At 35.8% G+C, this 15335-nt stretch overlaps 1 pseudogene; it reads right to left on the bottom strand.

Moving 5' to 3' along the window:
- Positions 1–518: 518 nt before the first annotated feature.
- LOC121324853 lies at positions 519–4674 on the bottom strand (annotated as a pseudogene).
- Positions 4675–15335: the final 10661 nt, after the last annotated feature.

Below are 15335 nucleotides of genomic sequence, written 5' to 3'. Positions count from 1 at the left end.
GTTTGGAGATGGTTATGTTTGGTGGCTGTATTATTTTAATTTAAGTGTTTTAAAATAAAATATCGAACAGAACTAAATTTCAATGTACCATTTGTAATTCAGTAATATGAGAAAATTGGTCAGGGGTCTGAATACTTTTGCAAGGCACTTCCGTATTATCAATATATAGTATAGATGATTAATATATATATATGAATATATATATATATATATATATATATATATATATATATATATATATATATGCATATATATATACACAGTACTGTGCAAAAGTTTTAGGCAGGTGTGAAAAAATGCTATAAAGTAAGAATGCTTTCAAAAATAGACATGTTAATAGTTTATATTTATCAATTAACTAAATGCAAAGTGAGTGAACAGAAGAAAAATCTAAATCAAATCCACGTCAATCAACATATATATATATATATATAGATAGAGAGAGAGAGAGAGAGAGAGAGAGAGAGAGAGAGAGAGAGAGAGAGAGAGAGTGTGTCTTCTACTTTTTTCCATTAGTTCTATTGGGTGTTTTGGGTTATGTCTTCTTTTGGGCTTGGTCCTTCTACCTCAGCGTTGAAGACTTCAGTAGGGAGGTTTCTGGTCTCTGCAATTAGCCTTTTCACCCCCACCATCCATTGGCTGACTTCACTGACATAGTCCACTATCAGGGAGCGATGAGTCTCATCAGCAGAGTCCCAGTTCTGTTTTTTCAATTCTGTAAAACACAAAACACAACAAATAGTGTCCCCTAACTTTGGGGGTGCTGGGTTTTGACTGTCTAATGGATGGATCTCGAGACAAATGTCTCAGTGAGCTCAACATTATGGCTGTATTGAAGAATCACATTTAAGGTTTTAATGGAGTGTAAGGACAAAGCAAGTGCAGTCACAGCATATTAATGTTGTTTGCAGTTTTAAATAGCAAAAAACTACTGAAGCGTTGTCTTAGTGTAGTTGCTACAATTTAGTCAGCTTTTAAGTGAACAAAAACTAAAATCAGATCCCCTAAATATGCTGTACAGCTTTGCTCTCACGGCTTGAGTATTTGACTTGTTATTTTAAGAGAAATCAGTTTGGCAACAGAATTTTCAGAGGTTCTTCACTGACTCATCTGAAAGTAGTATTAAGGTATGAAGAAGTATATCACCATGACATGCACTGTATGCACATGTACGTGTGACATTCACTGTATGTGAAGACTGAACCAAGTGACTACTTATTTAACATTTAATGCAAATTCAATTATGTTGCATTTCATCTGTAGCCTCTCTCAAAGACATTAACAGTCTAAAGCATACTTAACCTATAAAACCAAAAAGTCTAAAACTGTCGGACAGCTCTTGGTTAAACAGTTCTCTAGAGGGATGTAAAATATAATTGTGTCCTATATAACAATGCAAAGGTAACTTTTCCTAAGGCAAGTTTTATCATAATAGAATTAAGGGGGTTTCTAGATCTATTCAAGACTCTAAATTGCGGGAATATGTATCGGTGCCCCGCAACATGCAGACAAAGCTAAAACCCAGCATCACTACTGGATTTAAGTATTCCAGCAAAGGAGGTTCATAAAATGTAGTGGTTATGAAATGCACCCCTTTTATCTTGTGCCAGACAGTACATTCTCTTCCTTACAGGAGACGATAGATTTCCACTGATCCACATCTCTTAGAACAGGGTCAGCCGTTTACAAACTTCATCACAAACCTGCCTCTGAAAAACGAAATGACAGGTGCATTAAAAAAGAGCCTGTCTTCCTGCGTGGACTGGTTTAAAAGCCTTTAACATATGCACTAAGGGGTTGATTGGATCAACTTGATCACAATATAGCAATACATTCAATGATGCATTACATGTTGCTTGCCAGATCTCCAATTACTGAGTACAAGGAATGGCACAATAAATATGATCCCTTTCCTCTTTAAAGCATAACTCCTGGAAATGAGCTAAAAATTGGCTTTGTACATTTATTGTTGAAATGTCCAATGATAAAAAAATTTTAAAAAATCACATTTAAAGTTTTAATGGTCTGCAAGGACAATGGGTGTTTTGTGGCTGTTTTTACACAATCACATAGTTTAATATTTTTATTGAGCCAGGATCAGAAACACCTGGCACTAATTTAATTAGCTACACCTGCCTGTAATTAGTAGGCAGATGTATATAAGCAGGGCAGCAAATGGAGGGTCTGGTCAAACGGAGACCTTACGAAAAGGTGTGTGTTGGCAAACGGCTTAGCTGTCTGGTTATAGTTAACAACTTATTTAAAAGTTTAGTTCAGCAACTCTGTGTTGTACTGAATAAATATACAGACACTGACCTGTTTTTGCAAACTATCTGTGGTCTGATGTTCATTTACACAAGAAGACCGTGTCAAAGGTTTCGAAGTGTTGTTTGCTATATATATATATATATATATATATATATATATATATATAGATAGAGAGAGAGAGAGAGAGAGAGAGAGAGAGAGAGAGAGAGAGAGAGAGAGAGAGAGAGAGAGAGAGAGAAACAAACATGGTACATGTATAACAAAGACACTTGTGAAATTCAGAAATCAAGCATACTGGAACCTGCTATCTTCTATTTTTACTAGGGCTGTCGATTCATTGCAGTTAACTTCTGCGATTAGCCCATTAATTATTTTGGATATTTTTATTTTTTTTTAACACGCGTTAATCACACTCCTCTGTCTTAACCCCTTAGCATACCGTAACTCATTCCCTGCGTCACCATTGTAATATACTCAAGCGCATGCAGAGTAATGAGTGCAGTCACTGTTTGCATAGAAAGTCATATAACTGTATTCTGGAGCAAAATACTAAAAGTGAATGGGAAGTTTATTTAAAAAAAAAAAAAAAAAAACTTTGACATAGCTACTGGCAAATTGAAACTTTCAGTATCACAAATGTAGGCTACATCCAATCTGAAGCACCACCTGCATGCTAAACACACCTTTCTCAAAATACACTTTATGCTGTATGTGAAATACGACTTTTGGATAAAAATTTATTATATTATTATATTATTATTATTATATTATATATTATATTATTATATTAATAATTTATTATAATTATAATATATTATTTTATGTTTAAAGTGTAGATATAGCGCTCTTCATGGAAACATTCCAGGGCGCTTTACAAAAGAAATATAAAAAAGTCTGTATCTATAGATTACACACTCCCATCACCAGTGCCGGAGCTTTTGGGAAGGACCAGAAATGACAGCACACAGGAGCCGGAAATGGAGTTTAGTCCTTAGAGCCCTGTACCATCAATGGTATCAGGGCAGGGTTTTATTTTACAAAAATAATAAAAATAGAACAGTCCAGTATTGCAAAAAATAAACAAGAAAACCACCTGGAATACCAGCAATGGTAAACTCAGGTTTGAAATAAAAAGAGTAAACAAAAAAATGTCACGGTTACAAATAACAACAAAGGAAGCACTGGGTTTCTTTGTGGTACTGCGGTGGGTTTCCTCTCACCGCCTCTTAGCTCTCTTTCACAGATTAATGGCCAGTCCTCGGTTCCTCACTCCGGTAATCCAACACAGTGTCCAAGGTTTTCAAGCTTCTGTGAATAACAGCAGTGAATAAAAGCAACACAACAAGCACAGCAGGTGTTTTCAGTTCAGCCCATGGAGACCGAATGGCAAAACCATACTGCTTAAATACTGCCAAGTCCCACCCCTGCAATCAGCACGCTGCCCCACATCAGCCAATCAACAAGAACAGCACAACTGATTGCAATGATGGGACCCGACGGCCGCATGGTTCTACCTTGGGCCAAGGTGGCCGCCTGACTCGGAACTTCCTGCATGGTCAGAGTTCAGCCTGCTGAACCAATCACGGTCAACCCTACGCAGCGCTGCCGGTGGTCGGGAGGGCAAATTACGACAGGAACTCCTTTCAATACTGTCACACTAATATATAATCTAGTTACCAATAAACACACATAAATAAATATGTTTTCAAACAGTATTTAAAAGATTAAATTGTGCTAGCATTTCTGATATGAATCCAGAGCAAGTTCCAAAGATGAGAGGCACTATAACTAAATGCCCTGGCTCCGACAGAGTCCAAACTAATTTTAGGGACTGTCAGAAGATTAGCATTTTCCGATCTCAGGGAACGACCAGGGACATATGGGCTCAGCAGATCATGACAATAAGAAGGTCCAATACCACATTAGGCCTTAAAGGTAATAAGAACTTTAAAAAAATAAATAAATAAATAAATAAATAAAACAATCTTGAATGAGATGAATGCAGTAATTGTATCAATTAAATATAATTGCTTGACAGCCCTTATTTTTATTGAACATGTTTTTAATGCATTAAAATAGGGCCCAAGCTGTCACCTGTATTAAATACAAAATTAGAAAGAGAATGTGTCCTAGTGTTTTAAGCATACAAAAGGGAAGATAAGAGGAGCTCCCTTCATGGTTACCTTGACTGTCGTCCTGCAGGCTGTCAGTGCCCAGTACAGTAACCCCATCACATCCTCTATACTGGCCTCACACTCTGTATGAGTCGAGGTCGACAGGGCTGTGCAGTCCACTGCAGATAGCCTGCAGGCAGGCAGGACCACTGTGGATGGAGGTGGAGCCAGTGGCAAAGTAGGAGACAAAGGTTTAGCAGGCAGTGGAGTTCCACTCATCAAAGAAACTAAAAATGAGCAGATACAGCAACCATGAAAAACCTATGAAAATCATGAAGTATACACATGCTCAATTAAAAAAAAAAAAAAAAAGCATTGTAGGGTTCTATTTCACTTTGAAAAAAAAAGCTGCATTACAACGACCATCTTGCCTCTCTTACTCTTGATTGTTGTATTTCTTTAGCTAAATAGAAACTACCAAGATTAATCCAAAGTTTTTTTTTTTATTTTTATTACTGCTTAAGTAAAAGGAAAACAATATATACTGAGCAGCAAAAGAAACTTGCCACTTAAATTTGAGCATCAAAAGAAACTTACCACTTATATTTGGATAAAATTCACTAGATGTGATCGAAAAATAACAAACTCTGTTTTAGAGCAGGTGCAGTGACTTTTCATTGTGAAGATCAACAATTGACATTTTACTCTCTAAAGTGCCTGGATAAGCATCTGCCTGTTCAGTGGTCTCCGAGCTCTAGAAGACACACGTCCTGCTGGCTGTGAGCACCCAAGACGGCGAGCCACAGTACGCTGCCCTAGTCCAGCCTCCAACATGCTGATTGCACAAAGGCGCTGCTCTCTTGACAGACGTGGCGTTTTGGTGTTTTTTTCTGTAATGTTCTTTATTGCTTTTATTTAAGCTTGCAATTCAACAGCTGAAATCACTCCATATCCAGTGTCCAATCAACTGTCTCACTAAGTAGGTGTTTAAGTACATATGCTTCAGTTATAGTCACTCGAGCGTCTCATGGTCAAGGATGAATGATCGATTGAAAAAAAGAAACCAAAAACATTTTGTCAATGTGCATTATTTATATACCTTTTTTCCGAAAATAAATGTGTTATAATAGTGATAAAAGTTTATTTTGATGCTCAGTATATGAAAAACACACGTTACAGTTACAAAACTAAAAATAAACCAGTTAGGTATTACATTTAAGGTCTTTTATATCGTAAGGTTGGTTATTTTTCGATTCGTAGTGGTGTGGGGTTTTTTATTGGGTGTTTTTTGGAAAAATTGAGAAATATACACTGTGTCGAGAAAAAAAAAAAAAAAAAAAAAAAAACTTTAAAAGCTGTCTCATTTTCTAGCCCTACAAAGAGGCCAGTAAGTAAAACAGCACTTACCCTGGGACCCATCCAGCTGAGGTGGAGGTACTCATTTATTTAAGAAATTACGCTTTTGTACCCCTTGTGCTTGTGTCCGCAGGCCATAAGAAAACTGTGGAGGGTCATTCCAGCCCTTTTCCTGATTACCTAGTAATACAAAAAGAACAATGATGTTCAATATTTCTCCATAATTAAAACAAAGCCTTTCCATGACCCTCGTGTAGTAAGAACAGCAAGAAAGTAACTGTTGTTCTTAAACAGAACTTGTGGTCAGGGAATCACAGGTTTTTAAAAACACACGTTTTCTAACTGCAAAATGATGCAGGATCTTGAACGTGATCTTGATAAACAGGAAAAAAAAAAAAAAGTTGTTCGTCAAACCTACTTCATTGTACTCCTGTTTGTATAGCCTGGTGATTGTTATCTGCACATTTAAATGTCCAGGATAGAATATATAACCTGTATATAAAGCGCCTGATAAAAACAACTTTGATTATACATATTGTACAGTTTTCGAATTGTCTTACTTAAAACAAGTAGCACAATATATACCACACAGAAGTCTATATATGTTTACATTTGCAAATTGTATACTGCATACCGGTATGTGTTTAATTAACAATATGTCATTAGATTGTACTTTATAATGTACTCAATAAATGATGGTCCCTAGAAACTATTTATACGATCAAATACGTTACAGCGATAGCTCCTAACATTTCACCAATGTCATGTTAGTATTTAACAAGTTTGTATGGAGGTAGACTTTATACACATCGAAAGCGTTGGTTTACAACTGGAACTTATGTTTGAATCGACGTAAAAGTAAAAAGTCTAAACACAAATAGTTGGTCTGTCAACCGATTAAAAGAAATTCTGCACGAGAAACAACAGCAAAAAATAAATAAAAAATAGCAAGCAACTTATCAAAATAGTACAGTTTACACATATTAATATGTCTACATCAATAAATCTTTTTTCACTTAACACATTTTAATTGAAATGTGTTTTCTTTGTAATTTGTTTTGGCATTACCTGGTTTTTGTAAAACAAACCATTCCTTCCACGTCACTCCTGATGACGTCACTATTTTCATTGATATTGTTATTATGGAATGTTGCCAGACCTACCTCGTTCCATTTTGAATGTACCCAGTGGAATAATAATAATAATAATATCAATACATGTGGTCTGAAAAAAAGGCTAACCAAAATGTAATTGAATATCATATTTCATATTTATTTTTCATACAGGATTTTACATAAGAAAGAAATATAAAACTACTGAACATGATCTCAAAGGCATTCAGTTCTCAGATCTTCAAAACAAATTAAGAAATCTACCAAACAGGCACCCTTTTGTGTTCATTTAAGGGAAACTGATTGTGAATTTTATTTAGGTGTCTCAAACGCACCAAATAAACAAAAATATAGATCCCAGTAGTACTGATAATAAAAAGTGTTTATTGCCAATTTCGTGATCATGTAGCACACACATTCTGTACACTTTGGTACCATAATTGAAACAATAGCAGTGACTTAAGGAATAATAATGACCATGGTCTTGAAATAAAAACTTGAACCAGAATGTGGTCTAATCAAGACCTAGAAATAGCAATAGTAGTGGTCAAATCAGGGCTGATCTGAAGTTAACAGTTTAACCACATAAAAAAAAAAAAAAAAATACATAGCTGGGTCTAAACAGGATATAAATATTTAACACCATAGAAGCCAGTTGATGTGTTAAATATACAACATCAGCAACCATTAAACTACATGAAATATTCACTGATCACAAAGAACATGTGTTTCCAGACCCATAGAAAGAAGCCTTCACATGGGCCACATACAGCAAATAATAACATTGGACAGTATGCTGCCAGGGTCTGCTGTCTTTGACTCAGAGACCCCTCTGTAGGAGGGTACAGCATATAGCACATGTCAGCAACCGTTTTTAAGGGGAGTACATGCTCAGTAAGGCTTGGGCAATTGTAATACACCAATTCATAAATGTGCCTTTCAGCTCTTATTTAGTTAAATAATGTTCATAATTCAGAAGTCCATGCTTGCTTAAGACATAATATCCAGTTTTCAGTTGAATTTTAAACTTCTGTAATTGTCTTTCATTAATCTGATGCTGATGGTCTGAGCAATTGGCACACTGTGCAGTAACCGGTCTCTCTGAAAGTACAGTATAGAGTGACTGAAACTGCAGGGTAAGCTGGCACACACTTAATAATTCATGCATGATGATATCAGACTACAATATTTTCTGTGCACACTTTTCCTTCGGTTGAAGATTATGCTGTTTTTTTTTTTGTTTTTTTTATGAGCTAAAAAAGATTTGCCTCCAGTGCACAGTTTGATGTAGTTTTCTGGAAGTGGAATAATTCATTTTCCAAAACCAGTAAGAAACAAATATGATTTACATAGCAGTCCTGTAAAAAAAAAAAAAAAAAAAAATCAGCTGTTTATTTTGAGTTTTAAAACATTAAAAATGCTCTATTCCAAAATGTTTAATTCAGTTTTAGTCCACTGTTTACATTAGATTTAATATTAAAAAAAAAACAAAGGTTGACAGGCAATAAACAGGTACAACATGTTGTATACATGTTTTATAATGGCCATAAGCAGAACCTACAACAGTATTACTGCAGTACTAAGTAACTTGCTGTAGTTACATTTTTCTAACATTTACAACGTGTATTCAATCAAAACATAATGTGTCACTTACAAACCTATTAGTTAAGCAATAAGGCACAGATTCTGATCTGTGATTTTGTCTTCCCATTATCATCCGTCCTACATAAAAAACACAGGCATTTTAGAGTACAGCAGAAAACTACAATTCCACTCATAATGAAATGCCATATGTGTATGGGTAGCAAGGGGGGTTCTCCATATGGGCTATCCTATATTTGATACAAATGCTTATACTTTAGTTGCAGTTCAATACAAATGAATGTCAAACAATCATATGCCACAGAATTTATTTAAGCTTTTCTCTGCCAAAGCATAACAAAAATCCCCCAAGGATGATATTTCAGCTGTTGCATTCTGTTTAACTGAAAAAACAGAACAGACCTTTGGAAAAATCAAATCAACTGTTGTTCAACCAGAGGAAAAAGTGATTGCATTCAAAACACTTTTGGCATGTCTTAACAATTTTGATCCGTTTTAAAATACAAAATAAATAATTGCTATGTTTTATTGGTTGTTTGAGAAAAAAAAAAAAAAAAAGATTTTATTGTATAACTGTGATTTTACTCAAAGGTGGTACATTTATGAGACAGGAAGTTAAGGTTTTTTCCCCAATCTTTGTTGCTCTCGAATGCTGAGAATTGACTCCCACAGCATCATTTCTGCCTTTGAACATGGACAGCAGAATTCTTTTCATTCTAGGCACCTCAGGTAAGGATTTTAGTTAATTTTTGCAAGTGTGTGAATACCAAACATTTCTACCAGGAAAACCGTTTCACAACCCAGGTATTTTGTACATTATTTGTGTGGTTAAAAGGTAAGGTAACCCATTTAATAAAACAGGTATGTACAAATTTATTGCAACACCTTTGCCATTTATATCATTTATATGCCTACCTGCTTGAGTGTGAAAATTTAAATTTCTGATCAGTAATCGGTGATATAGAAACAATAGGTAATCGTGTGCAAATGTTAGACCACTTTATGCTTTAATTAGGCATCTTAAACAACTTCAAAAAGAGTCATGCATTTTACCATGTGTGGCTATGTGTTCCTTTTCTATTTCTGTTTTAAATTAATTGCATGTTTGACCTATTAAAGTTATCAATTAAATTAGCCAATCACTAATTTGCCTTTCTTGTCACTTTTCCAAGATTTTCAAATAAAATGGTTTGATTTAATATGCACAACCAATCAAAACAACAGAAGCAATGGGGTGTTACATTACTACTACATTTGCACACTAATGATACTATGTATTTAAAATAGTGTGGGTTACTATAGCTAAGACACAATGATTATTTTTATAGGACCTGGAACTGACAGTTAATTTACAAATTGAACCTAAAACTAGGGCATTTAATCTTAAAAGATTAAAACACTCTTTGTTTTTATTGTTCAGATTAAACCCATGTATTCATGCATTCAAGTTACTTTTGAACAGGTGATTCCCTAATCCATTCACAGAGGATCTTCCATTCTTCTGCCGTGCAAAGAAAAGGATTTTTGGAAAACAGACTCCAATGCAGAGGTTTCGTGGCACCATTGCTTTCAAAAGAAATGCGAGAAGCTGTTAGTCACCATAACAGGCATGGGAGAGGTGGTAAATCCAGAGAATCAAGAGAGGATAAAAACCCAGCCAAACATGATTCAAACTGCAAATTTCTCCCTTACCATCAGTGATGTCCAGATTTCTGACGAGGGCTCCTACCAGTGCACACTGTACGATTCAAAAAGCATCAAAATGATCTATACCATCAAACTCAAGGTGCACAGGGGTAAGCTTTTTCTACTTTCAAGAAATGTTAAGAAGCCCTGTTATTATACAATAATGAAGGCTGAGACAATTCCCCAGTAGAAAGATTGTTTGGATATTAGTAGTGTATTCCCTGAAGGAATCTTTGCTGAACTATCAGCAGTCTGATTGAGTAGCAATATTAGCAGTAATGACATTTTTGGAAGACAAATAAAGCTGTGCTTAGCTGGTACTCATTAGTACAGACACTGGTATGCTATTACTGCATTATCCATTTTATTGGATTATGCTGTATGTCAGAATACCTGTATGTAAATGTTGTTTAACTATGGCAGCTAAAACGGCATGGTCTTGGTGAAAATTATTTGGAAAGGGTTAGCCAATTTATAAAATGTTCTAAAGCTCTTTCCAAGAATCAGATGGGCACATTCTTGGGCAGGCAGAAAAGCATATGACTGTAAAGCATAGAGGTTTGTGTGAAAACAAAAACAAACAAAATAAATATTTGAAAAACAGTATTAGCAAGAACAGCCCAGACCCTGTAAAGTGCAGGTCACACGTCGCTTCCAATTACCTTTACTAACATCAAATACTACCTTATGAGACTGTGATATGCCGTGGCCGCTACTGTGATTTGTGCACCAACAGTCTTTTGGCTAAAGTACTACTGTAAAAAGCATGAAAGCATGGTAAAGCAAAGGCAACCACGATACAACACTGATAAATATGGTAAGGAATTTAAAAAAACATGGTAAAACACAGTTCTATAGTATATGAGAAAGGCTTTTAAAATACCAAATTACTGTGCCAGTTTACTCACTTTCTCTCTCAATTAACAGTATACAAAGATATCTGAGTGACTAAATCTATTGTGTCTCTGTTTTTTTTTTTTTTTTTTTTTTTTTTTTTTTTTTTTTTTTTTTTTTATCTCACACTGTGAAAACAAGAGAAAGGAGGCCCTGCCAGCACAGCCAGCATAGCCAGCACAGGCAGCATAGCCAGCACAGAGCCTACCCTCAGCATGCAGTCCACTACTCTCCAGAACTCTACACCCCTGGAGAAGTGCTTTGTCACGGGTCCCCCATCGCTGCAGCTCACAGTGATTGTCATTGGTGTGTGTGTCACCTTCCTCCTCCTGGGGCCCCTGTTGTTCCTTTACTGCAGGTACAAACTACTCCTGCAAAGGTGAAGCGTGATTCTTCTATGTTAAGAGTATGTTGTCAGCTCTCAAATGTTATTAAATTAGAGTTTTCCAGAAATTAGTTTTTTCAATCCAGCCATGGGCCAAAAAAGGCCAGATAGGCTCTTCATTGGCTTGTTCTTTGTAGTAATTATGTGATATCATTGCCCTGACTGCTTGTGCTTCACTTTATACCACAGTCCTAAGATTGATCATAAAAGATGCTTACTTAACCCTTTAGCAATGTACCTCAACTCTATCTCAGATATTATCCACTCCTGTTATCTCATGGTTCACTCCATTCACGTAATTGAGTTTAATGCTGGAATTCTATTGGAAAGCTGAATACTTTAAATGACCATTCCATTTCCTCTTGCAAGGATTACAAGTTTGAGCAGCAACAATAATGACATCCAAGACAGCAATCTTAGGCCGAGGAGGAATGAAGAACACATCTACACAGAAATCATAGAGAGGAACAACACAAATATCGTCTCTAACAGCCTTTCAGGTCAGAGGAAATATTGCTCATTTATTTCTTTCATTTGATCTGATTTACTATTGCATGTAGAATAAAAAGAAAGATGAGTTCATTATGCACAGATGTTTTATGACAGCAGCTACCACATCCCAGGATCTCAATTCAATTGAATATGCTTGGGATCAGGGGTGAAATTCAACAAAAAAGTGCAGGTAATATGTGCAACTGGTAAACAATACATTTATCAATACAAAATAAGCCTTAAAAAATAGCTGATAAAATATATTCAAGTCATCACAAACAAAGAAGCTGAAAATATTTAAAGCTTTGTACCCTCTGCATGTATCACTCAGTCATGTACTGTAATATAACACTTAAGTTAACCCTTAAATGATAAGTATTAAGAAATATTACACTATGTAGTAACTGCTGTAGAGAGGGTTTTTTTCAAGATATCCTAAAAAAGGGGGGATGTTATACAAAGTGTGTATAGAAAACAACTGTGCTTTGAGCAAATGATACTAAAAGGTCTAAGTCAAACAATGCACAATACAGGCTGAAATACCCCTCTGTTGTTTAATGTACTGACCACTACTGCAGATCAACACAGGTCAACCAAAAAATCACTTGGCCATTTTAATCTCCATTGTATTCTTTGAAATCCTCTCCATACTTGCCAGACCCTGGGTGCTCACCTGCAACAGGACCTGACCATGCTATTTTGATAAACTTGGATTAGAACATATATCTCTGTTATTTTATTTATTTTTTTATTTATTTACAGATTACTTATCCTACAATATGTACCCATGATATATTCCAGAAAAAGAATAGTATATTTCAGGCAGAAACAATATAAAGTAGACATCAGGTTTTTATTTTATTTTATTTTATTTTTAATCCTTGGCATTGTGATGCCTACACAATAACAAAGTGACAAATTACACATTTTCATAAAGTAGTACCATTAGGAGGCTGTGTGGTCCAGTGGTTGAAGAAATGGGCTTGTAACCACCAAATCCTCAGATCAAATCCCAGCTTAGCCACTGACTCACTGTGTGTGACCCTGAGCAAATCACTTAACCTCCTTGTGCTCTGTCTTTTGGGTGAGACATTGTTGTAAGTGCTGCTGATGCATAGATCACACACCCTAGTCTCATATCTTGTAAAGTGCTTTGTGATGGTGGTCCACTATGAAAGGCACTATATAAAAATAAAGATTATTAATACTGTGGTTTACGTATGCCTTTTCACACACATGCAAACTCAAATGTAACTTAAATAAAGTGTAGAAAAGGGGGCATTGTACATTTATAGTCCTCATAACAGAAAATACTAGGATCACAACAAAACAAATCTTTGATCACTGTACTTAACATTTGTCTTGCAAGTTGGGCCAGTGTTTGGAAAGTGTAAAAGCGCACCTGCATCTGTATCCTGATTCTGACTCACTTGTCAAATCTGAAGCTACACTTTTTTGATCCTGTTTTTTTTTTATGTTAATCCCTGCTGTCCCACACATCACTTTCCATTTTATAAATCGGTGCAAGACAAAGCACGCTGTGATAATTATTTCTAATATTTATCAACTGTGTAATTTATGGCAGACGCTAACATGAATTTTTACCATCGAAACTCCACTGTTTTCACATTTTACTGCTAAAGTCTTCTCTCGTTGATCAACCAATGAGCACTGACACAGAGCAAAATGGGCAAGATTTGTGATGTATGCCAAAGTGAAATATAATCAGAATGAAATCAGAGTGATTATACTGGTGGCCAATAGCAGCTAAGAGACAGAGATAGCAGTTTTAGGAAACAGAATGCAAGCATCATGAACTCTGCTGAATGAAAGCACATTTGAGAAATGCTGCACTAGTGTGAATGAATGGAATGCAAGCCCATTGGATGAAAAGCAGATCAAATAAGTCCCGGTACCCAGCACCGGCATTAAAATAAGACCCAGTACAGATTACCGGTGAGTACCAGCAGAATTTCACCCCTGCTTGGAATGAATTTGAATGATGTATTCATCATCACCACCCTCTGCCTACCTCTCTTGAAAATGATTTGAAATTATTAATGACTGAATGGATTAGCATCCTTTAAGAAACCTTTCAGCACCTTGTGGAGTCTATGCCACGGCGTGTCAAGGCTGTGATCATGGCAAATGCTGGCCCAAGTCTACCTCTTACTTTTTGTTTTGTAGGTGATGAAAATGAGGAAGCATATGAAAGAGTGGACGATGAGAGTTTAAGCAGTGCTACTAGGTAAGCCTAGTAAGTTTAAAAATAAATTCTTGAAGGCATCAATGCCTGTAGTCACCGGCCCATATATCAGTACATTCCAAACACAAGTATAAAAAATAAAATACAAATAAAAACTCTTCAACAGAATAAAAGTGAGGGCAGTAATAGGTAATAACAGGTAATGTAAAACCTTGCTAGTACTCCTTAAAGGGAACAAATAATATTTCAACAAAACCGTGCGAGTTGTGGACAATTAAAAACAGCAGTTAGTATGTAGCTTATTTTGCTTAAAAGCAGACATTTTCCAGTTGTACACATTTTAAATTAGGTTGTAAAAACAACTAATGTACAACTAGTTGCCTGCTTTAAAAAAAAAAAAAAAAAAGTTTAGTTTTCAGAGAAAAGACTAATAATGATCTTAAAGGTCATTAAATACAGGCCCGTACTTCCTGTAGTACAGCGATGGTGTTTGGTTATGAAATGACTATATATATATACATTCTAATTTATAAGTCAGTTACCCAGAGGTATTTCCACACTGCATTGAGAAGCCGCCTCTTAAGAACATTACAAACGAGAGGAGGCTGTTCGGCTTGAGGTTTGTCTGGTTGCTCTTTGTAGGACTCCAAGAACGGAACTGAAAAGAGCAGCCCTACCAGTGCACTCTAAAACCTTATCATAACCTCTTTTGATTTGAGCCTTACACTTTTGTTTAGGTCCGTTTGTCTTTAAATTACTTCTCCCACGTTGTCTGCTCGCTGACAGAGGTGGCTCTGTTATAACACCTTTCTCTTCGTGGACTGTTTTCTAGTTCTATACCTTCCACTTTAGTATTTGGATCCTACATTGTTGTGACCAGTTTCTAGCCTTGTAAACATTACAGCATATAATGTGGAAGAGTATTCCTTTATACAACTAGCAGGAAGCTGTCTTTACACAAACATTAAATGACTACCATTGGCAACCTATTTTAAGTGCTTTTACAAAATGAGCTCAAAGCCCTCTCTAGAAACAGCCTAGACCTGAATGATGGTCACATAATTAGATCTGTTGTCCAGGTCTACTCAACTCAGTATGTGTTGCTACACATGAGCCACAAGTGAATTATTGTTTTTGGCATTCCAGTTGATGTAGATGGGCAGACAAATAAAAGTACATTTGACAACTGAATTGTTCTTATCACTGATTTCTGTGCACTT

The sequence above is a fragment of the Polyodon spathula genome, chromosome 12 (genome assembly GCF_017654505.1).
Source record: "Polyodon spathula isolate WHYD16114869_AA chromosome 12, ASM1765450v1, whole genome shotgun sequence".
Taxonomy (NCBI): domain Eukaryota; kingdom Metazoa; phylum Chordata; class Actinopteri; order Acipenseriformes; family Polyodontidae; genus Polyodon; species Polyodon spathula.
The sequence above is the reverse complement of the archived record's forward strand: the minus strand, read 5'-3'. Positions and strand labels throughout refer to the sequence as shown.